We start from the raw sequence: 22,796 nt of genomic DNA, 5'->3' as shown, positions 1-22,796 counted from the left end.
CAGACCTCTTAAACGGTTGTTGGGAATGCAGAAAGATACCAAAACATCTTACTTTTCTTTTTAAGGCCTGATGTTTTGATTCTTAGTGTCTTCTAGCAAGAATCTTACAATATGCATATGGACTGTACCATAATGTTCAGTAGAGCACAAGAAAATTCAAAACTGAAAACAAGTTTTAAAACATAACTTTTCTGCTGTGTGCAATGTTAAATGTTTTTCTCCCTGGAGTTAAAAGGGAATGGGTCAATAAAGTGGGTCTTCTGTGCTTCTGTTGATTGACAATATAATTATTTGGAGGGGAACAACATTTTCAATTGGATTTAATGAATGTGCATAATTTTCTTTCATAAGAAGTTTGTATTCTGGTTAGCTTGGGGCTCCTTTTCGTATCGAAGTGTTACAAAGAAAATACTGAAATAGACTGTGCCCCATAATGGTGTATAACTTGCCTTTGCCTTGCCACCTAATTCAGTCTGACATAAATTACTCCTCTGTCGTCATATAATCCAGTTATCCTGGCCGTAGGGTGCAGAGTTTATTATATGTCTAGTAAGTTGGTCCTACATACACTTTTAGGATTGATCGTGTAACCCAAAGAGCATTAAGCACTTCTGATTTTCATTGTAGATCATAGATTTAAATTTTCTATTTGCTTAACTACTATTAGAGTCTTTTTCGTTCTTCAAAAGTGCTGATGGGACATTAAAGTAGTTAGTTAATTTATCTATTGCTATACACTACATTTTGTGTTTCTAGGTTCCTCCATATCAGGGTAACTGACTGCTCTACCCGGTTACCCTGAGAGTCAAGTACTAAAAGTGAGTATGAGGCCATTTTAATGAGTGGAACAGTATTGTGGTCCTGGGACAGTGGTAAGCAGCCTTATTCCACAGAAGTAGGAACCAGTAATCGCCAAATTCCACTGCTCCAATAAAAGGCTACAGTAAATGGCACACCACCTCTGTCATTTATACAGCCTACAGGGGACCATAAACAACCAAGCACAACAAATGTTTGAGTTTGCGATTTTGAGTAGCATTAGGGCTTAATGTCACGGAAGCAACCACACATTTCTAATGCCAGATTATATTGTTGCAAAACTGAAGTAAAGGAATAGGAATGCAGAGAGAAAATGATACCACATTTTTGCAAGAGTTATTACTTGAGCACTCAGATGTGTTATGTACTGGATGTAGCCTGCTGCTCCACCTCACAAAGAGTATGTTCTAGGTTTAGAGTATGCAAAATAGAAAGAAGACTGCATCAGTTATGTGTATGGCACCAAATGCAGACTCACTGATAATTAAGAGTAAGTTCTGCCACTTGCATCAAGCTGAACTCTGACATTATGATGGATCAGACTGAAGTGACTAACCTAGACCAGCTAGGGAGCCTTATGTGGGTCAGGATCAATCTGGGGTAAGCATCACTGTAGAAAAGCACTGTATCATTCCAATGGATAACATCAATCTGTAACTGTAGTGTGCCAACAGACCTACGGAATTGGACACTCCTCAATATTAATACATGCTGTCCTTTAGTTTTAGTTACACTATTTGCAAATTCAATAAAAACATTTTTTTTTTTTTTAATGTTCAAAGGGTTGACTGCTTTAAATAAGCACTTGCAAAGTCAATAGGTCTCACCTATGCAAGAGCCACTGGCTTTGCCAATATATGTTGTAGCCTTGTTGAACACCAGTGTGGCTGCTGATCAGCATGGCTAAAAGTTAGTGGTGTAAAGGAGAGTGTTATGGAGTGGAGTGTCCAAGTGGTGCAGAGTTGAGTGGCATGGAGTGTCGTGGGGTGAATAAGAGTGCTGTGGAGAAGAGAGGCACAAAGTGTCAGAGTGGAGTGGCATAGATTGTTGTGGAGTGGTGTAGAGTGGAATGGCAGAGGATGTTGCATAGACTAGACTACTGTGTTGTAGAGTATAGTGGGACTGAGCTGAGTATATTGCCAGAGTAGAGAGGTATAGAGTGGAGTAGTGTAGCAGTAGAATGGCAGAGTAGATTGTCAGAGTGGAGTAGTGTAGGAGAGTGGAAGGCAGGGTAGAGTCTTAGAGTCAAGTGGCATAGAGTGTCAGTGTGAAGTAGAGTAGTTTGTCATAGAATAGAGTGACGTTACGTGGCATGGAGTGGCACAGAGGGAGCTGCATAGTGTTGTAGATTGAAGTAGTGTTGTAGAGGGGCATAGAGCATCGTAGACTGGGGCGTCGTAGAGTACAGTTGTGCAAAGCAGATTGGCAAAGTATATGGAGGCCTAGAGAGCACTGTTTTTTAGTAAAGTGGTGCAGAGTGCACTGGTGGAGACTGCAGTGGCATTCAGTAGATTGTTTAGGAGCAGAATAGAGTGGATCACAGTTGAGTGGAGCAGTGCAAGGCAGAGTACAGAGGTGTAGCAAAGAGAGGGGCGGGAAGTGCAGTGGTGCATAATAGATTAGAGAGGCATGGAGTGATGAAGAGTGTAGTGACGCAGAGTGCAGTACCGTGGCAAAGAGTTGAGGGGTGCAGAGTAGAGTGCAGTGGCATACAGAGGCACAGAGTGTAGTGGTGCATCAAGCAGTGGGGTAGAGTGCAGTGCTGTAGAGAAGAATAGAGTGGTGTAGCATGCAGGGGCATAGCGTTGCAGAGTATAGGGGCATAGAGTGCAGTAAAGCAGAGTAGCTGGCGTAGAGTGCATTGGTTTTGAGTAAAGTGGTGTTGACTGCCGTGGTTTAAAGTAAAGTGGCAGTGGCGAGGAGAAGACTGATGCAGAGCAGAGTAGAACAGCACAGAGTGAGATAGCATAGAGTGCAGTAGCAAATAGTGAAGTAGAGTGGTATAGAGTGCAGTAGCGTTGAGTAGATTATTTCAGAGTAGAGTGAAGATGAGGGAAGTGGTGCAGGGTAGAGTGCAGAGGCGTACAGTAGAGTGGTGCAAAGTAGACTAAAGTGGCGTAAAGTCCAGTAGTATAGAGTTGAGTGGAGTGGAGTGGGGTTCCGTTCCGTAGAATAGAGTGTTTCAGAATAGACAGTGACGCAGAGTGAAGTGGTGCAGAGTAGAGTGGAGTCACATAGAGTAGTTGCATAGAGTTTCAGGGGCACAGAGTGCAGTGTGGCAGATTGGAATGGAGCAGACTGGGGAGGCCTAGACTGGGCTGGTGTAGAGTGCAGTGGCAAAAGGTGCAGTGATGCATAATAGAGTGTGGTAGAATGAAGTGGCATAGTGCAGTGGTGCACAGTAGATTAGACTGGCGAAGTGTGTAGTGGCATAGAGTGCTTTGGCGTAGAATGCTTTGGCGCAGAGTGCATTAGTAGAGTGCAGTGGCATATAGTGGTGCAGAGTAAAGTGACCAATCGTTTTCTAGCAGAGATCATTTGTTTTAAATGACTGAAATTCATCCAGCACCAGAAGGACAAGGTGTGATTTGGAGACAGAACAAATCCTTAAAGATAATGGCCTGGAACACACCCTTCAAAGAAAGATTGGCTGTCTGCCCCTACCCCATACGGGATGCTTGGAGCAGAACTGACCACGTGGAATCTACACAAAGGAAAGTAGCATTTTACTGTCAAAGTGGTGATGCTTTCAAATTGTGCAAAAGGAGCAGAGGCACCAGATCCCAGGAGTATGAGTGGCCTACGGAAACTCCAACAACCGCCGTTTTTTTTGTTCCAAGCAGAGAATGTGGGCTCCTTGTTCTTTGCTTGCATTATTGGCGAGGATGCCCCTGCTATGTTCCTGTTGCTAAAGAGCACGTGCACCAAAGAAATTATGCATTTACCCAGGACTCATTATCTCAAACGGGTCAGTGTGAGCTTTCAACTTAACTGGACATTTGGCAAAATTAGCTGCCTCCAGGACATGATGTAACCTGGCCACTCTAGCATAACTAGTACTCACCTTTTCGCTAAAAGAGCTACAGAAACGGGGTGAGTAAAATCTGTGGCCCTCTCCCTTTCAGGGGTAAAGAATATATCCCACTGCTGAGAAGAAACTCTGCCGTTTCTAAAGGATCTGCGCTGTGATGCTTGGATGGAGAGAATCTACCTGTTCAGCATGAACTTCTTGCCATGAATCTAGAGAAGCAGAGCCTGCCAAGACTAGGATATGAACCTGGTGCTCAGCCAACCTGAACCCTGCATTACCACATCATGTTCTGAGCCCGATAACTGCAAGAGGCCACTGCACCTGAACCCGGAATAGCAGTATCATCTTCCACGCAAGATGATCATGGGCGCCTGAAACCTGCATTGCTGCCTGTTCAACCTGCTGATGACCATGTGTGAGCTGTGTGCCCAGCCTCTGTAATCTGCATCATTTCCTAACGTAAGAGTTGAGTGTTGCAGATGTTCATCAAAAAGGATGGGCGTGTGTACGTGACTGCCCCTTCTTTGTGAAGTCCAGACAACACCTCTGGCCACCCGTAGCACAAAGGACACATGCAACCTCAGTCAGCAGTGTGGTCCTACCCACAGAAATGTACAAAGAACAAATGTAGGACTGGACTGCGCTTGATCTTGCACTGTGAATTACTGAACAATTGTTCTTGGTACCAGTGGTTTAAAACATCGCACATCTGTGATCAAACCATCCGGGCAAGTAAATAAACACTGATACGGTGCTCATGTGGTATGCTGATTGTAGGAAGTTGGCTCTGTATGTGCTATTTCAAAGTAAGGAATAGCATGCACAGAGTCCAAGGGTTCCCCTTAGAGGTAAAATAGTGGTAAAAAGAGATAATACTAATGCTCTATTTTGTGGTAGTGTGGTCGAGCAGTAGGCTTATCCAAGGAGTAGTGTTAAGCATTTGTTGTACATACACATAGACAATAAATGAGGTACACACACTCAGAGACAAATCCAGCCAATAGGTTTTGTTATAGAAAAATATCTTTTCTTAGTTTATTTTAAGAACCACAAGTTCCAATTCTACATGTAATATCTCATTTGAAAGGTATTGCAGGTAAGTACTTTAGGAACTTTAAATCATAAAAATTGCATGTATACTTTACAAGTTATTGACAAATAGCTGTTTTAAAAGTGGACACTTAGTGCAATTTTCACAGTTCCTGGGGGAGGTAAGTTTTTGTTAGTTTTACCAGGTAAGTAAGACACTTACAGGGTTCAGTTCTTGGTCCAAGGTAGCCCACCGTTGGAGGTTCAGAGCAACCCCAAAGTCACCACACCAGCAGCTCAGGGCCGGTCAGGTGCAGAGTTCAAAGTGGTGCCCAAAACACATAGGCTAGAATGGAGAGAAGGGGGTGCCCCGGTTCCGGTCTGCTTGCAGGTAAGTACCCGCGTCTTCGGAGGGCAGACCAGGGGGGTTTTGTAGGGCACCGGGGGGGACACAAGCCCACACAGAAATTTCACCCTCAGCGGTGCGGGGGCGGCCGGGTGCAGTGTAGAAACAAGCGTCGGGTTCGCAATGTTAGTCTATGAGAGATCTCGGTATCTCTTCAGCGCTGCAGGCAGGCAAGGGGGGGGTTCCTCGGGGAAACCTCCACTTGGGCAAGGGAGAGGGACTCCTGGGGGTCACTTCTCCAGTGAAAGTCCGGTCCTTCAGGTCCTGGGGGCTGCGGGTGCAGGGTCTCTCCCAGGCATCGGGACTTAGGATTCAAAGAGTCGCGGTCAGGGGAAGCCTCGGGATTCCCTCTGCAGGCGGCGCTGTGGGGGCTCAGGGGGGACAGGTTTTGGTACTCACAGTATCAGAGAAGTCCTGGGGTCCCTCCTGAGGTGTTGGATCTCCACCAGCCGAGTCGGGGTCGCCGGGTGCAGTGTTGCAAGTCTCACGCTTCTTGCGGGGAGCTTGCAGGGTTCTTTCAAGGCTGCTGGAAACAAAGTTGCAGCCTTTCTTGGAGCAGGTCCGCTGTCCTCAGGAGTTTCTTGTCTTTTCGAAGCAGGGGCAGTCCTCAGAGGATGTCGAGGTCGCTGGTCCCTTTGGAAGGCGTCGCTGGAGCAGGATCTTTGGAAGGCAGGAGACAGGCCGGTGAGTTTCTGGAGCCAAGGCAGTTGTCGTCTTCTGGTCTTCCTCTGCAGGGGTTTTCAGCTAGGCAGTCCTTCTTGTAGTTGCAGGAATCTAATTTTCTAGGGTTCAGGGTAGCCCTTAAATACTAAATTTAAGGGCGTGTTTAGGTCTGAGGGGTTAGTAGCCAATGGCTACTAGCCCTGAGGGTGGGTACACCCTCTTTGTGCCTCCTCCCAAGGGGAGGGGGTCACAATCCTAACCCTATTGGGGGAATCCTCCATCTGCAAGATGGAGGATTTCTAAAAGTTAGAGTCACTTCAGCTCAGGACACCTTAGGGGCTGTCCTGACTGGCCAGTGACTCCTCCTTGTTGCTTTCTTTGTTCCCTCCAGCCTTGCCGCCAAAAGTGGGGGCCGTGGCCGGAGGGGGCGGGCAACTCCACTAAGCTGGAGTGCCCTGCTGGGCTGTGACAAAGGGGTGAGCCTTTGAGGCTCACCGCCAGGTGTCACAGCTCCTGCCTGGGGGAGGTGTTAGCATCTCCACCCAGTGCAGGCTTTGTTACTGGCCTCAGAGTGACAAAGGCACTCTCCCCATGGGGCCAGCAACATGTCTCTAGTGTGGCAGGCTGCTGGAACCAGTCAGCCTACACAGATAGTTGGTTAAGTTTCAGGGGGCACCTCTAAGGTGCCCTCTGTGGTGTATTTTACAATAAAATGTACACTGGCATCAGTGTGCATTTATTGTGCTGAGAAGTTTGATACCAAACTTCCCAGTTTTCAGTGTAGCCATTAGGGTGCTGTGGAGTTCGTGTAAAACAGACTCCCAGACCATATACTCTTATGGCTACCCTGCACTTACAATGACTAAGGTTTTGCTTAGACACTGTAGGGGTACAGTGCTCATGCACTGGTACCCTCACCTATGGTATAGTGCACCCTGCCTTAGGGCTGTAAGGCCTGCTAGAGGGGTGTCTTATCTATACTGCATAGGCAGTGAGAGGCTGGCATGGCACCCTGAGGGGAGTGCCATGTTGACTTACTCATTTTGTTCTCACTAGCACACACAAGCTGGTAAGCAGTGGGTCTGTGCTGAGTGAGGGGTCTCTAGGGTGGCATAATACATGCTGCAGCCCTTAGAGACCTTCCCTGGCATCAGGGCCCTTGGTACCAGAGGTACCAGTTACAAGGGACTTATCTGGATGCCAGGGTGTGCCAATTGTGGGATCAATGGTACATTTTAGGTGAAAGAACACTGGTGCTGGGGCCTGGTTAGCAGGGTCCCAGCACACTTCTCAGTCAAGTCAGCATCAGTATCAGGCAAAAAGTGGGGGGTAACTGCAACAGGGAGCCATTTCTTTACACTGATGCTATCCTTCCAACAGAGTATATGTTATGAATCGAAATATCAACAAAACAAATGTTTATGCTATGATGGCAAAGCACAAGTAAAAAATATTGTGTAAAATAGCTACATTGATCAGTCTACTTCAGTTGATACTACAAACTAGATGGGTTTTTACAGAGATCAAAGCAAAGCCCTAGAATTCTTGATTAATAGCTCATACTATAGGTGGCATTTCTATGACAACACACAGCTGCCTTAACCAAAAGGTTTCTCATGACCTCCGTGTAACCTTTTGGCCCAACAAACTCCAGGCCAGCGGTAGACGGTGACTACTATAGAAGAAACAACTATAGCTTCTACTCATGTTGGTGTTTACTTTGAGTTGCTGCCCAATTTAGACACGCCACCCAATACTCCTGAGTACTTCCTATTATGTGGGCACGTATGCTCAGTGGAGTATAGTTTTTTTTACTGGTTAAAAAAAGGGATTGTCCAGTCTCAGATGACATTGACCATCTCCATGAAGGACAATATGAAAGCATGAAACTCTCACATATAGGCTAAACACGAGTTGGCTGCCAGAACAATTCAAGAATTTGATTTTTTTGCAAGATTTGCAGGACTGCTAAAAATATGCCATTCATGAACTATTAATCAAGACCTGTGGGACTTTGCCTGCGGTGCTATAGAAAAAGAAAAAAAAAAAAAAACTTCTAGCTTATAGTATACACTGGTAATTAGCTCACAGTATGTTAACTCTATTACACATGAGTATGACTAGTACTCGGTGCAGTTGCAGAGTAACCTAAGAGACATAAAAACTTGACACTGGACAATTTATTCATGTTATTACATATATTTACCGAACAGAATAAACAAAAAATCGATGTCTAAAACAAATGTATTTATTGTAAGGTATAACTGCGCAGACAGAACTACACAAACTCTCCCAAACCAACACCCAAGACCACACTTCAACTGTTCACCCATGTTAACCAGGGAAAGTCTGCTTGAAAAGAGACTCTTGGCATTTCAGTGATCCTGCAGTAGTATCTGGTTTCTGCCTTTCTGGAACAACAGCAATACTTCTAAGAAGATTTCATATCTGTCCCCAGGTTGTGCAGACCACGGATAACTAGCCTGACACAAAACTGATAATGATATCCTAATGGAAGACCTTTTTGTTGCCACTCAACATGTAGACCAAACCCATCTCTAATCAAGAACATCAGCAAACCACAACAAACTCGCATGAAAGACTATCTTAAAAAAAAAAAAACTCTACTTTGCTGGACACACAAAAGAAATATATAATATTTATTTCAAAATACTCCAACACACATTCACAAGCACGGATATCCAAATTTTCCATTCATAGACTTGCCCCAAACATGATCTAGGAGGAGCCAAATGTTTGGCTTTTCAGCTCAAAGCACACCCCTTCTGTGGCTAAACTTGCAAGTGAGTGGCTAAATCTACAAATGTTCAGCTACATCTGCTACAAAAATATTAGACTCTTCTACTCCATGAAGGTCCCGGCTGAGCAGTATAATGCACCACTCATCTCACACAGTCTCACGTGCAACACCATCTCAACTGGTGACAGGACTGCTACATGGGCACTGCTAAAAGTAATTCTTAACTCTGCAGCACGTCTATTTTGGATCCGGAAATAATGAATACATCAATCTAATGTTTAAGAAACACTGACTCTCATTGGAAATGATAATGCAGCTTACAGAGCTCTTTCTGTCCACATTTTCACTGCTTTCTCGAGTCTCTCTAGAGAATCAAGAAGTCCAAGAAACCCATCTAGGACTCAACAGGTAACTGGTATGATTCATTGTATGGAGTTGGAGAGTGGTCGATGAAGCAAGAGGCTGCCCAGGGGAAGATTAGGAAGGTGCGGGGACCATGTGGAACATATGGCCTAGACTGATAGCCCATACTTACCTAGCACATTCTCTCACCGGACAGACCTAGTCAGACGTCCGACAATGGCCCAAGGACAGAGGTGCAGCTAGACACTACATGTTGAAGGAAACCAAGTGGAGAGAGGCCCAGCTGCTCAGTCCAATAGCTAACACTGCTGAAGAGATGTACAGATGATGCATGACGACGAACTGCTGGATACAATCAATCGACTTGTAGAGCGCGACTTGTCACCCATGAAGGCATTCAGACATTGGCACGGTCCAGGGTCTCAGTTGAAAAGCCAGGTTTTCGGCATCATACAGAACTCCTGTAAAGTAGGGGAGGTCCTGAGGTGCAGGGGGAGCCTGTTCCAGGATTTGACTGCGAAGTAGGAGAAGGAGCGTCCTCCTGCTCTGCTGCGTTAAATGAGGGGTGATATGGGCCAATGCAAGGGAGGATGAGCATGTGTCGGGGGGGGGTGGGATTTGCGGAATCTCAGTCAGTGTTTGATGTACCCAGGTCCATAGTCGTGCAGGGCCTTGAGCGCACAGATGAGGAGCTTGAACTTGCATGTCTTCACCATTCTCTAGTTAGACTATCACCAGAATTTAAAATCCAATCATGTTTTATCTCATTCTATTACCACTGAAAAAACGTACTCACTGATCTTTCTCCACAAATAATTCGCACTTACTCTGTAAATAGTCTTCTTCGCCGGCACTGAAAACTATTTTTAACTAGCGAATTAACTGCGACTAGACTTGTTTCGATCCTTCTCTCTTCAACCCAGATGGCCTTATTATTTAAAATAAAATAACTCCTAGATTGTGCATGTATGACTGTCTGTGCCTAGCTTTCCTGACAGGATGCTAAAACTGAGGCTCGGTCAGTTAGATAACTGTAAAGTAATTACATGTTAAGGGCATAACTAGGGACAAACTTGCTTTTGCATACAGCGCTTCTCATGCTGACACACAGGAGACATGTATTATAATCGAAAGTCAGACAAGTATTTACTGACCAAATCCCTGCATCACTAAATTGAGACAGAAATTATAATAAGAAGGATTATATTTCTAGGCTGATTCGAATCTTGTCTGCACATGGAAAAAAAACACACCCTTAAATGAGGTCATATCCAGGCTTCTGACTGCTGGGTTTCAAGTAAATTAATCTCCACTTGGTAGAACAAAGAGTACAAAACAAGCCTATCAGCAATTAACTGGATGGAAATGAAAGAGTTCTCGAAGGCACGAACTAGAGGAAGTGTCACATGTGCAATGGAGCAACGTTCTGAGTGTGTGTTTGTTTCAAGTGTTCGAAAGAAGTCAAATGACTCCATGGATTTAAGAAGGGAAATGCTAAGCCCATTCTTGCCATTTTTAAACAACTGTACTAGTCCTTATGTTTACTTAAGCATCACATGTTCCACTTCTCTTGATAAAAACACAATTTCTGTCATGGCTTGCATGAATTCCATTATTTAACACGCCTCTGAAAGTCTGGTAACATTGGGCTGCAAACATGTATGTGCCTAGCAGCCCTAAATCTGAAGGCAGTGTAGCATGCTATGAATGGAGCACCTACACTCGTACAGGAAAATACACAGTCCAAAAGGTAGGTATTTGCTGGCTAAGAAGCGTGACTGGCTGACGTTACCACACATCACAAGCAGTCTGTCAGGATCATTTCAGAAAAGCAAGCAGGTTAGGAGTGGAGTAGATTACATGTCACTCTTACCACTGACAGGGCTCTGGAAAAAACGTCAGTTCACCCATTAAAAAAAAAAAAAAAAGTAGGGCTAGGAAGAAGGCAGTCACATGACAGACGTCTTTCAAAATCTTGTAGAGCCGGTGTAGATTCAGTCATGACATTGACAAATTAGTAGATCTGAGTAATATGCTCGGCACATAGCCGAAAGGCTAAATCAGGACACTTCCTGTTTCCAAGAAAAAGTGTCCTCTCACACTCAACCAACTTTAATCTACTTCACCAGGCTCAGCCCTACTGCCGCTTTTCAACGCATCACCATTTACCTCTTGCTTAACACCAATGCTAGATGTGCCACCTTCCTGGTAGCTTTCTTCATTTTGGGGCAACAAAAGGACATCAGCAAGCAGATCCCACGGTCCTACTCCATCGCTCGTCCTGCTGCCGGATACACTATTCAGAGGTATTTCCTCTGAGTAGGTTCCCATTCTGGGACTATTCCAGGCCACACATCTCGAAAATATGAGGATGTATTCCTACATCTGGGGCCTAATGCAGCTATACCTGTATAAGATTTATTAATCTTTCGATGTGTAATGTGGGTTCTATGTATGAAAATAACCAGTATCATTTTAAATGGTTGTTCCTAGAAACCCCTTGGTGTAGTGCCCCGAATACTATGCCATTCCTAATCTTCGATATGGTGGCCCAAATAAGCCTTATTTTTTTCTCAGCTTTCTAGACAGCATTTCAATTTGTCAAGGAACACCAGATATAGCAAAAACACTATCCTGGCCCCTCCACCCAAAGTACACATCGTCTGTGGTCCTTTTGTGCGAGTCAGGCTCCTCGTTTCCATACCGATACATTTGTTTTACAGTCGCTAGCAGGGATCTGTGAAGGAGAAACTGCCCTGCTGGTAGATCATATTCACTATCTGGTCCCGAGATTGTTTGGGAGTGCCACTTTTGTGTAAGTTACCACCTGTGTCAGCCCCTTCTCTGCCCCAGTGGTATCTGTGGGATCAGGGTGGGGACACCTAGTGCACAATGTCAACAATATCATGAAATATCATTGGATACAGGTATTGTCCTATTTTTGCCTTAGGGTATAAGTAGGATACTCGGTATGCTCTATTGCTGGGTCGTCTGTACTCCTCTGGTAACTTGTGCTAAGCCATTCAGCCATTCTGCTGAAATTCCCTACAAATTTCCCGCTAGATAATACAGTGCATAGTCTGAGGTATCTAAATCACCCTCCTCTGTTGATAGTCTCAACTCCGTCAGTGCCCCTCTGTACCATCCTTGGCCTCACATCAAGTCTACCAGCACTGCATCCAATTCTGTGAAAAAAAACAAGGGATGCAAATTGGCAAGGTTGTAAAGGAATACAAATAAGCATTTGCAATGCAATAGGCCTCACATTTACTTGAGTTGGAGCTATTGGCAGTGTAAATTTATAGCTGGACTTCTTTTGCTACATTAATTGGTTAACCCGATGCATATTTTGGTCCTTTCTGCCACATAATTCCAGTGGCCCTGCATACAACTAAAAGGCTAGTAGGCCTACTAAATATTTTTTTCAAATAAGGCCCTTAAAACACAAACTACTACTAGGTGCAAAACAAAAGTTTCAGCCAGAAGACCTTACAAACATACTGAATAGTTGGAAGGTTTATTATTTTGGGGTCTCCACTATCCTAGTGTGGGGCACTCAGATGATCAAGACAGAAAGAGCACATGAACATGTTTTGAAGGTGTTCCTATTGTCCTAGGACCACCATAGGCCGAGTTATGAGCCAAAATGTTTTGTAAAAGGAATGCCCTGAAGAACATTATAGGGCAAGTTTCTGAGTGCCACGAATATTGTAGTATGTTAACTAATGTGCAGAACATACCATAGAGGACACCAGAATAAAAACAGCATTCTTAAGAAACATGGTCATGTAGCCATTAATTTAGCCACTGGAGGGCAAAACCACATGAAAACATAATAGCAGAAAATAATGCAGTGCAACCATATATTTAGCCCCTAGAGAATATAGTGTATTACACATTTTCAAGGCTAGCAGGACTACTATAATATTACAAACAAAACCCTTAAAACAAAAATTACTTTCATCTGTAAAACAAAAGTTCCATCCGTGAGAAAGCTTAAAAAGAAACTGAATGGTGGGAGGGGTTATTTTAGGGTCCCCACTAACCTAGTGTTGAGGCCGAACGATGGTGTAGACAGAAAGAGCACATTTTCATGAACATTTCAGTGGTGGTCCCATTGCTCTAAAGACCACCACAGGCTGAGTTATGGACAAAAATGTTTTGTAAAAGAATACTTGCAAAGCATTATGGGGTGAGTTTCCAAGTGCTGCCAATATTGTAGTATGTTGACATCAATGCTCAGAACAGCCCCTAGAGGACACCACAATAAAAATAGCATTTATAAGAAACATGATCATGTAACCACATAGTTAGCCCCTTAAGAACATAATCACATGAAAACAGAATGGCAGAAAATAAAGCAGTGCAATCATTTAGCCCCTAGAGGGCGTAGTGCATTAAACATTTTAAGGGCTGGTAGTCCAAATGCAACAATATTAGAAACAGGGCCCTTAAAAACATTAACTACTCTGCTGTAAAACAAAAGTTCTAGCCATAAGAGCTTAAAAAGACACTGAACGGTGGGAGGGTTTAATATTTTGAGGTCCCCATTAACCTAGTTTGGGGACCCAGAGATGATTTAGACAGAAAAAGCACATTGTAGTGAAAGTTTTGGTCCCATTATAGTAGGACCACCACAGGCTCTGTTCTAGGCAAAAATGTTCTGTAAAAGAATACTTGCAAAGCAATATGGGGCAGGTTTTCCCAAGTGCAGTGAATATTGTAGTACGGGCTCTACCGCTGTGTCAGGACAGCCGCTTTGAGGATTTCTGTGTATTTTACCCAACGCATTTATCAATTACAAGTGTTTGTGAAAGCTATGGAGTGCGAAGGGAAGAGCCAAACAAAATGACTGCTTAGGTAACAGTGTGAACAATGTGACCAGTGCTTCAATACCACCGATGGAGTTTGCGCTGCTGTTCTGCACTGAGCGCCATTGAGCACAAAGGGGAGAGACCGGCAATCGTGCAATAATCCACGTAACAAGGTCAGCCTGCAAAGCCGTAACAAAACCGCTCCAAGGAGAGACAACCATAAAGCATTTACGAATTACATCAAGGAATGTTTGAATGGCAAGTTCAAGAATGAGTGAAAGTGATGGGTATGGTTAAAAGCCCACAGAATACTTACAACAGGTCGGAAAGCGCTTGCATACTCGACCTAAGAACGTGGTAATATCTGGTAGAGTGCAACCCTTTCTGCTGTTGACAGTGACATAATTGATAGTGGCATGGTTTTCCAAAATGATACGTTCACCCTTATAGCTGCTAGTGCTTCCCTGATATTATAGTCTGGAATATCAGTCTCACTGTGGCACATTCTTATTCAGATATTTTAAACAAGGCCGTGGCCCATCTTGAACCCTAGCAAGCCATGGGAACATTTACTCCACTAAAGTATGGGAATATCCAGAATTTCCTTCTGTTTGCCCAGACAGAGTCCTGGATACCTGCCAAATTCTTCCAGTGCCTTAATCATTCTGCTTGCTTCATACCTAATATGACTGAGTAACAGCAGTATAACAAAGCGAAATGAAGTGCTTCACATCACCAACAGTGATACCTTTATTTCCGCCTCCCTGTCACCACACACATTCAAACGGTTCCATAGCCTCTGCAAATTTAAATGGGGACAGAGGCATATCTGTCTTGTTCCCCTTTCAATTTCAGATGAAGGTAATAGAACAGATCCAATTCTAAATCTCACTGTGGAGTTCAGATATAGTAAAGACATCCGCTTAGGGGGACTTGTTCCTTGATCTAGTTTCTCCAATAAAGAAAGTGGAAATATCTAGGTTTATGTATTGAATGCATTTTTGGCATCTAAAGCCAAGACTATGGCTCTATGGGGTAGGATTGCAGACTTATTCAATAGACCAATCAAATGTCTAGCATGTATCACCCTGTTACTACAGGGGATGAACCTACGGTGATCTGGGTGTCTTAATCTTAGAACTAGTGGGAGTAATCTGTTCACGTAGAATGTTGGACTCTGTGGAAAGTCGCCTGGGACATATTGTTTGGGGTCAAGGGCAACTCGTTTTCATGTTTATTTTGTCCTTAGGACAAGAAGGCCCAACCCCCAGCAGCACAAACCCTTTGGCTGCCAGATTACAGAGAAGGGAAATGACTGCAGCTAAGGTAATGTGTGCCCACATGTTAATGCTGTTTGAACTTGTATTTATGGTTCATTAATGAGAAGCCTTCATTATTAGTGTGAGCGCTGTAAATAAACGTTTTAAGGCCACACTACACTACTGACAGTGGTTCCAGTTAAAATAAATAAAGGTGTACACACGTTTGAAAAGTTTAATGATATGGAGCTAAGTATTAAGGTCCCAGAATGCTCTGTTTAGATGCAAATGTTTGCATAAGCTTTTAAGCAAGAGTGATGATTATTTGCTTTCAAAATGACATGTTCAGAAAAAAAGTAGGGAAAAAAAAACATTTCACGACCATGAAATATTAGGTGCTATTTCTTTGAAGCATCATTTAGTAAAATGTGTTGATGCATGCTAGTATTTCCAAAAAATATTCGTAATGAAAAATCAGTGTAACCATTTTCAACACGATTAAGGGAAGCATGAAAATAAACAAGCACTGGCAAAGCCAACTAATCTGACTTTTTTTGTCTCTTGGTTTCATTAATGCACGTCTTGTTTTGACATGGCTTTCGTAACACTATTGTTGTGGGAGCTGCCAGGCCCTCACCACTGTAGTGAACACTGGCAAAAAAAAACAAATTGGCCTCAAAAAGTACACATTGCCACCAGTGGTGTAACAAAGGCCCCACGTGCCCTTAGTGCAGCACCTGCTCTGAGTGAGTCTGGAGGGGGAGGGCCTCCATGTTCTTTGCAGGGGGCCCCCTCCAATTTCGTTATGCCACTGATTGCCACAATAGTTCCTGGCACTGAACAAAACCACTGTGTGCCAATATGCTCCTTGTAGAAGAGCAGAATGAGCTCACTCGCAGTAAAGCTAGCCGATAAAGAGAGAGATATAAGTGTTTATTAAACAAAATGTCTTTGTTAACGCCAGACAATTAGGGACCCAATTCTCAAAGAAAGTCACAAAAGTGCTGCCATTATATGCCTTTGAAATAGTGGCTTTCACAAATTCACAAGAACTAACAGAAGTAGACCAGGAAATCGTACTCCTAGAAAATATTTGTGAACTGTATTTTAGCACAAGCTCATATGCATGTGCAGTTTTGCTCATGTGAAGATCTATTGAGCGGTTACAAGTTCGCTTTCCCTCCAACCACTTTTTTCCCAACCTTGGAAGAACTACTTCTGCCACTGTGTGGAGTAAATTTCCAACCTTTCTCAATATGGGAAAGATTAGAGGAGAGCTGGTGAAAACCCTTAAAACATGCAAGTTAGTAGGTTTGCAGACTCGAAGCCATTCCAGCCCTGGAACTACTGCTTACAGCTTCCTCCAGCCCCAGTATGCAGGTCTGCGCAATGGTGGCAAATAAGGAAATTGCTATAGTAGGGATTGAAATTGCAAGGGTGCACGCAAACTATAGTAGCAGACCTAGCATAATCAGAGAGGCTATTACATAATAAGTTTGCTGCGATAATTTGTCGTCACACTACATGGTACCAAAGGGACAAGTAGATTTTTTTACAGGACAAGTAGATTTAAGAAGCAACCTGTCCCATGGACAAGTAGATATTTTAATAAATTCCACACCCCTGACATGTACTCCATCAGGCCTCAACTAGGCTTATTAATGGTCACTGCTTCAAAAGTTAAGGGTATGCCATGTCTGTTGTTCAGTGCAACTAATGTTGGCACCATAAAATATATAACCGTGTGCGGAAATTCTGCCAGGTGCCTGTCAGACCCTGTGGCTTTGTCTCTGGTCATTACTGTAACTGCCACTGTAATTTCAGTCTCTAAAACTTCTGTCCACAAATCCTCAGCTATGTCTACCAAAAGTGCCTTAAGTCATGATTGTCCTATATATAGCTCTATCTTGGTCGCCCTATGTATGGCTCTATTTCCTTGTCCGTCACCATCTTGTGCAACTTTATAATTTTGTATAGTACTCTGCAAATGTGCTGTTAATTTCAACCTGCAAACGCATATCACCCTTTACCATGCGTACAACTGCTGCTTAGGTCAGCCCTCCCAATTCAGGTTTTGATAGCCAAGCCATCAAGAATCCCACCTTGTTCTCTTCACTTTTTGATCTGGTGGTTTAATATGCCCTGTAGACAAAGCACGTAAGCCTTTGGTGAGCTGTGCAAGAATCTTTCTTCTAGTATTTCATCATCAAATTTTTATTTTCAGGATTTCTCAAATTCAAATTTTTCACTCCTGATCTTTTAGTTCCATTAACAGAATCTGTCTAACCCCAGTGAATATTTTTACACAGAGCCCATTTATTATTGTCTTGAAAGCACTCCATTCTTCCAATGCGCTGGAGAATGATCCCTTACTATTGCTAAAATACTGTTCTATCTCAATTAATACTGTGCCTGTGAAAGTGAGGTCCTCCACTGCAGTTAGGTCACTGTGGATTTGAGAGGTCTAGCCTAACTTGTATATTGAGTGTGGGTGAGTAAAAGGAGTACTCTACTGGTAAGGTTGAATGCCCTCCATGAATCAGTCAGTCTCCAGCGCTGGAGCACTTGTTACTACTGTCTCAGTAGGCAGGGATTGTTAAAATCCCCAACCACCATTATTTAGTATTTAGCATACACTTTATTTCACTCTCTGCAGAAAAATAACACATTCAGTTTAATAAATCATTCTACCAATTCAGTAAGTGGCAGATAACACATTAATTTAAAAAAGTATTCTGAATCTAAATGTGTATGCCACAGATGGCAGGTACTACAGCTCATTGTGTTAAGCACCTGCCGCTACTATATGAATATAATCTGGAGCTTCACATTTCAAATTCTTAAGGGGCCAACTACACCAGTCATTCTTAAGAGGTTAAAATATATATATATATACTAGTTTTAAATATCACATCAAAACTGTAGGACAGTGCCTCTTTTTGACAAGGTCACGCCCACTTTTTGCCTGGTATCTGATGCAATTTTGACAGAAGTGTAGTGGGGTCCTGCAAAGCAGGTCCCCAGGGCCATCTCCCTTCCCCTATAACTGTACAATTATTCCCCAATTGGCAAGACCTTTAGCACTCTTGTAGGTCCCTAGTAAATGGTATCCTTGGTACCTAGGGCACAGGTAATAAAGAGGGTCCCCAAGGGTTGCAGCATGTATTGTGCCACCCTAGGGGGGCCCTCACCACACTCATGCAAACCACCATTGCAAGCTGTGTGAAATGGTGCAAACAGTGAAAGCATGACACACCACACCTCCTGTGTGCCATGCCTGCAATATATGCAAGTCACCCCTACAGCAGTCATTACAGCCCCAAGGAGGAGTGCATTTTATTACATGTGTGCGAATATCTGCATGAGCAGATATGCCCCTGTGATGTCAGAGTCAATTCCAAGACATTGCAAGTGAACAAGGAAGCCATCTTATGAATATGTACTGGGCACTGGCGATTACAAGTTCCCTAGCTACATGATGGCTTCACTGAAACCAAAGGTGTTTGGTATGAAACACCTCATACTAATAAACCCACACCGATTCCAGTGAAGACTTTAATAATACATGCATCCAGAGGGTATTTTAGATCTAGCCCTCAAACCTACTAGTCCTATGATGTGCTCTAAAGTCCAGCTTGCCACCACAGAGGCGCTTCTGCCCCCCCCACACACCCCCTACCCAAGGAGAGAGCCCCAGTCTGAGTTCAGGAACAATGCCTGCTCTGGCAGGAGGTGTTTACACCTTCTCCAGCAGGATGGCTAGTGAATCTGCATACCAAGGCAGGGGACTTCAAAGTCCCTGCCACCTGTGATATGCTATCGGGCTTCCACCAGACCTGGGAGATGCCACCCTCTGCCTTGATGCCCAATTGGCACCAGGATAGGCAAGAAATTAGTTATGCAGTAGGCGTGTTGCACCTCCAGACCATCCACATCCCTAAGATGGGCAGCCTGATGTGCTCTACGAAACAAGGGTTCCACCATCTTGTTTTTGGGGAAATTAGGAACTCTGGGGCATGGTTATGCCCACTCCCCACAAAAAGTGGTCACATAGGGGGTGTAGAGACCACAAGAGTAAGTAGCCCATTGGCTACTACCCTTCACTCCCCTTAACACCCCTAAATTCAGTTATTTAGGTGGGACCCTGACACTAGGAACTCACATTTGTCTGCCTGGAGAACAAAGAAAGACAAAGAAAGACAGAAGAGCCCATAATGCGAGAAACAACTACTTTACTACCACTTGGCGCAAAACCCTGCCTTGCGGCTGGACCTCAACAATTGAATGGACCCGGCTCGCCCAGAAAGCAATGTTACCTCCCCAAAGTTGGAGGAGAGACCCATGACTTCACCTTGACAGCAACATCTCCTTTAGAGCAGAGGTGCTGCTTCTTTTCTGTATTCTGCAAGCACCAAAAAGACCGGCAGCTACAGCCTCTGCCAGTGTGACCCTGCCAGACTAAACAGCACTGCATACGAGCCCCCACCACCCAGAGTATCAGTAAAACGACAGTGCCCCGAGACACAGAAACCCTCAAGAGTTGAGCCCTCCTCTTTGGGTTTGGCCAGACTAGTCACCATCTGCAGCATCTTTCTGCAGGACTGCAAGAACCGCAAGAGTCTTGGACTGCCATGACCCAACACCAGAAACCACAACTGCACATAAGCCCCACAGCCTGAGTAGTAGTGAATCAACGGTGCCAAAGGGGGCAAGAGACTCAAGAGCTGAGCCCCCCCCCCCCCCTTTGGGTTTGGTCGAACTTATCGCCTAGTCCCTGCCTGCATCCTCTGTTTGCAGGAAAGCAGGAACTGTGACAGCCTCCCACAGCACAATCCCATCGGAAAAGAGCACCACTGCACACAAATCCTCCCTAGCCAGCGTTTCAGTACACCAAGGGTGTCCGAGTCCCTCGAGACCAAAGCCCCCGGTGGGTCCCCTGGACTGGCCAGTTCCTGTTTGTAGCCTCTTTTCTCCAGGACAGTTTCCCATTGATTTAAATGGGCACCTAACGATGAAATGCACCACTGCATTCGAACATCCAAGAGCAGACACAGGTGACCTTTTTCAGTAAACCAAGGGTGTCCCCGTGTCCCAGAGCCCCACTGTGGGTTCCCCCAGACTGGTCTTGTGGTACCTGTCTGCAGCCTCTTTTTGCCAGAGCCATTTCCCATTCATTTAAACAGGCACCCAACGATGAAACTCATCTCTGCACCCAAATGTCCAAGAGCAGATTGAGGTGACCTGTTGTAGCAGCCTTGGACCTTGTCCCATACTTTAGTTAAATCCAGAAGAACAGTCCTTTAAGTCGTTGACAAGTACCCATATGCAGTAAATGTTTCTTTCCAAGCATTCTCTCTTTAAAGCTAGAAGAGAAAGTGTATTTCTGTATACCTAAAAAAAAGTGACAACTCGTAAAGCACTTACCCAATTACGAAGTTCTTGGTGTTAAAATGTATATATAAAGATGTGTATTCTTTGTCTAAATTCGTGTACGTCATTTACTGAATGTGTATGCAACAAATGTCTATTGCTCCCTTCTGATAAGCCTAGGGATTCTCGATCACACTACCACAAATAGAACACCTTGGGATAGTTAAAGCAAGACCCTCTCCACTTATAAGGAGTAACTGAAAGCTTTACCCAGCATACCATTTTTTTGGTATACTATATAAAGAGCCAGCTTCCTACACAAATAATTTATCACAGATATTTAGTGTCAAACGACTTCCTAGTTGAATCTAACATATTTAGATACTCTTATGATACCTTATCACATGTTTCGCTAAAAAAAAAAAAAAAAAAGTGGGGCAATGATGTCTTCCAGAAGAATCACCCTTTCCAGATGGCATAATGAGTATTCCCTGGAAAACCTTTTACAATGCACTCAAGCCCAGTAAACCTGTATTACATTTGTCCCCAGTTTAGAAGATTAAGGGCCTCATTTTGAGTTTGGCAGGCAGTGGAGGCCGCCCGCCAAACTCTTTAGGATGGAAAACTGTCACTCTGGTTTTCCGCCCACTGGCCCAAATACAAGTTTCCCTCTGGCCCAGCGGGAAACAGGCTACAACATTGAAGCCGGCTCGTAATCGAGCCAGCGGCAGTGTTGCGGTGCGTTGGGTGCAACAGCACCCGCTGCGCTTTTCACTGCCCGTAATTAGGGCAGAGTAAAGCGCGATGGGGTTGTCCATGGGGGCCCCTGCACTGCCCATGCCAAGTGCCTGGGTAATGCATGAGCCCACTTGGGCCCCCCCCCAACACCCTGTCTCCGCCAGCGATTGCATGGCGGGTGGGACCACCATGCAAAAGCAGGTGGAGAGAGGACTCCTAATCCCCAGGACAGCACTGCTTGCAGCACTGCCCTGGCGCATTATGACCGCCAGCACCGCCATGCTATCGCCTGGTAGCAACCTGGCAGCGCTGGCGGTCCGATGGTGATGGCTCTGCCAGGGTCGTAATGTGGAGGCCAGACCGCTGCTTTGGCGGTGGTCTGACCTCCACCGCAAGTCTGGCTGTACCAGGACCACCAGACTCTTATTGAGGGGCAAAGTCCTAGTTTAGCATCAGTGGGTACCAGTGCCTTTGTTCTTTGCTCTGCCAGAACCCACTCACATACACCATTCCTCCACTGCTCAACCCCCAGCTCTATCCCACTACAAAGAGTACATAATAACACACCTCTTGACTAGAATCATGCACAGCGCCAGAAACCACTAGCTTAGTTCCCTTGCTTAGGTCTCAAATGCAGGCTTGTAGTACAATGTTCTAGACTGCAATCAAATTCCCCACAACCAGCAGGAGTCTCAACTACAGCATCCCAAAAATCTAGACGATTCCAAACCATATACATAAGATCTGCTCTAACGCAATTCTAATCTAGAACAACAATTCGGCAGCTGCAGGTAAAATTTAGTGTATGTCATGTGTAGTAATAATCTGTGTGCCTACTTGTGTCAAATTAACTTCTAATTACAAAATTGTCAAGGCTGTAAAATCAAACAATTCCTGCAGGAAAAAAATATTCCTCGGGCATCCCTCTGCACATCATATCCTTTGCAGGGCTGGAGCACCAGAGAGACAGCAGACAAATAGGGATTCACCATTTTCACAGTTAGTCTCTGCAATAAACTGCTGCAATCTCTCATACTCAACACCTTTTTCTGGCAATTTTACCAAGAATGCAAAACTTCGATTCATATCTCCAGACAATTCTACCCAACTAAACTGCTTCATTCACTTCCTCACTCCACACAATACTTGCCATCAGGTGAACAATCATATGCACTCCACATCGTGTGTGCCTCGTGTAACCCAGTCCCGACAAATATGTATAATATGTATTCTGTTGATAGCTCTGCTACTCCTTCTGCCCATGAACTTCATTATATAAATTAGGTGGCTTTCACTATCCTTAGTCCAATTAGTGTTTTTCCCCCAATGAATGATAAAATCTAATCGTGTTAAGAAGAAAATAGACTATCCATCTTCCGTTTATACTCTTTTCTTTATTCTAATTTAAGGAAATGGTTTAAGGTCGGTCAACTGGAGTGTATGAGCCATTTAGCATTATCCCGCCGCTGGACTCATAACAGATAGGAGGTAACCAGTTTTACATTCAAAGAGGAGTCTGATCTTAAAATCAACAGAAAGATTA

The 22,796-nt window shown here is 44.2% G+C and overlaps 1 protein-coding gene across 3 annotated transcripts in view; it reads right to left on the bottom strand.

Moving 5' to 3' along the window:
• The window catches only part of TBC1D20 (TBC1 domain family member 20), a 72,840-nt gene that overhangs the window by 44,477 nt on the left and 5,567 nt on the right, over positions 1-22,796 (bottom strand). Inside the window, exon 2 of one of the 3 annotated variants that reach the window (XM_069243320.1) lies at positions 12,171-12,257. The exons of the other annotated variants lie outside the window; for them this stretch is intronic. The gene's annotated coding sequence lies outside the window, so the exon portion shown is untranslated. The remainder of the gene's footprint in view (positions 1-12,170; positions 12,258-22,796) is intronic. 3 annotated transcript variants of the gene reach the window in all.

Source organism: Pleurodeles waltl, chromosome 7, assembly GCF_031143425.1.
Source record: "Pleurodeles waltl isolate 20211129_DDA chromosome 7, aPleWal1.hap1.20221129, whole genome shotgun sequence".
NCBI lineage: Eukaryota > Metazoa > Chordata > Amphibia > Caudata > Salamandridae > Pleurodeles > Pleurodeles waltl.
The sequence above is the reverse complement of the archived record's forward strand: the minus strand, read 5'-3'. Positions and strand labels throughout refer to the sequence as shown.